Source organism: Tamandua tetradactyla, chromosome 25 (genome assembly GCF_023851605.1).
Source record: "Tamandua tetradactyla isolate mTamTet1 chromosome 25, mTamTet1.pri, whole genome shotgun sequence".
NCBI classification, from domain to species: domain Eukaryota; kingdom Metazoa; phylum Chordata; class Mammalia; order Pilosa; family Myrmecophagidae; genus Tamandua; species Tamandua tetradactyla.
Window position 1 is genome coordinate 34,018,060 of NC_135351.1, and position 2,260 is coordinate 34,020,319.

Below are 2,260 nucleotides of genomic sequence, written 5' to 3' on the forward strand. Positions count from 1 at the left end.
AGGCTCATGGCAAAGGAAAGCAAGCCAGATGGATCAATAGGTAACAACATGGAAAGATAAGCATATTGAGGGTACTGATGAATTTGGAGAGCTGATACATTTAAGGGAGGAATTTGTGAGTTTTTTTTTTTTTTCGTAATGGGAAACAATAATAATCTTACAATCTTTTCACTTTAAAACTGGCATTGACTGAGGAGGAAAGTTATGGACTATTTTATGGCTTGGATGCTGGAAAAATGAGGGAAGATGTGGAAATCTAGACCTAAGGGGAAACTTGAGTCCCTGGTTTCGGAGCCCTCCTTTTAAAATGGTTACTTTCTCATTTTTGGACATGTTGGTGGGTTGAGTTTTTCACCTTACTAGACTCAAAGGGAAATAAGTAATAAAATGATACCATTGTAACTTACCTCGACTCTTAGGCTGTTCGGAACAGTAACCAGGACCTGGTGTCTGCTTCTGTTGACCATGTGTGAGTCAGCCAGGCTGTTATCCAGAATGGCAAAGCCTGCTGGAAGCTCTTCTGCTTGGAACATAGCGTCTAGCTAGATAGGCTCATGCCAAATTACAAGACCACTGGGGGAGGAGGTGACTCTTTCTACACCTTCTTATGTGAGACTGGCATCAGCAAACACGTGTCCTGGGCAGTGTTTGTAGACCAGGAATGCCTGGTCATTGATGAAGTTCACACTGGCACCTACCACCAGCTCTTTCACCCTGAGCAACTCATCACAGGCAAGGAATATGCTGCGACTAACCATGCCCATGAGCACTACATCATTAGCAAGGAGAATATTACCTAGTCTTGGACAGAATTCACAAGCTGGCTAGCATATGCACAGGTCTTCAAGGCTTTTTGGTTTTCTACAGTTTTAGTGGGGGAACCAGATCTGGGTTCACCTCCATGCTGATGAGACATCTCTGTGTTGATTATGGCAAGAAGTCCAAGCTGAAGTTCTCCATATACCCAGCCCCAAGATTTCCATGGCTGGAGTCATGCCTTACAACTCCATCCGCACCACCCATAGCACCTCTGGAGCACTCAGATTTGCCTTCATGGAAAACAATGTGGCCATCTCTGACATCTGTCATAGAAACCTTGATATTGAACACCCAACCTACACCAAACTTAACCTCCTTGTTTGCCAGATGGTGTCCCCCATCCTGCTTCCATCAGGTTTGATGGTGCCCTGAATGCTGATCTGACAGAATTCCAGACCATCCTGGTACCCTATCCCCACATTCACTTTCCTCTTGCCTCATATGCCCCCATCATCTCTACTGAGAAAGCCTACCTTGAACAGCTTTCTGTATCTCTGCTACTAATGATCAATGCTTGCTTTGGAGCCAGCCAACCAGATGGTGAAATGCATTCTCGCCCAAGTAAATACACGGCTCACTGCCTGTTGTACCATGGCAATATGGTTCCCAAAGATGACAATGCTGCCATTGCCACTGTAAGACCAAGTGCAGCATCCCATTTGTGGCTTGGTGCCTCACTTAAGGTGGGCATTAGTTACCCTCCTCCCACTGTGGTACCTGGTGCAGACCTGGTTAAGGCCCAGTGAGCTGTCTGCATGCTGAGCCACAACACGACCACTGCTCAGGCCTGGGCTCACCTGGATCCCAAGTTTGACCTCATGTGTGCCAAGCATGCTTTTGCTCACTAGTACATGGCTGAGGGGACGAAGGCAGAAGAGTTTTCTGATGTCCATGAGGACATAAATGTCCTTGAGAAGGACTATGGGGAGGTTGGTGTGGATTCTGTTGAAGGAGAGGGTAAGAGAAAAGTGAAAGAATACTCATGCCCATTTCTCTCAGCCCTACAGCATGTCATATTCCCAATACTTGTGCTTCTACGTTAGCTGTCGAGCATTACAGCAATTCAATTCTCTTCACTCTAAGTTGTGATCATGTCTCATTATTCCATGTGTACCCATAAAGTTTCCCATCATGTCTCAAAGTAAAGGTTTTAGGAAAAAAAAAAGAAAGAAATGCCAATAAAATGTGCTTGTAAGTAGAGAAAAAATATAGAGAGACACTAAATCCTCTGTCAGGATTTAGCAACCCTGAAAACAACTCTTCATAATGTTCACTTTTTATTTTAAACAAAAAAAGAGCATTCTTTCAATTTTCCACATTATGCAAGCTTCTCTTGTAATAAGAAGAAAAGAATGCAACCTGTTTAAAAAACAAAAGCACTAGAATTATTACCAAATTCTGATTTTTGCATTCTGTTATCAAGTCTCTACTCTTGTAACTG

At 43.6% G+C, this 2,260-nt stretch overlaps 1 pseudogene; it reads left to right on the top strand.

Annotated features, from left to right (window-relative positions):
* The first annotated feature begins 485 nt into the window (after nucleotides 1-485).
* Nucleotides 486-1,862, top strand: LOC143668983 (tubulin alpha chain-like; annotated as a pseudogene).
* The last annotated feature ends 398 nt before the right edge of the window (nucleotides 1,863-2,260 follow it).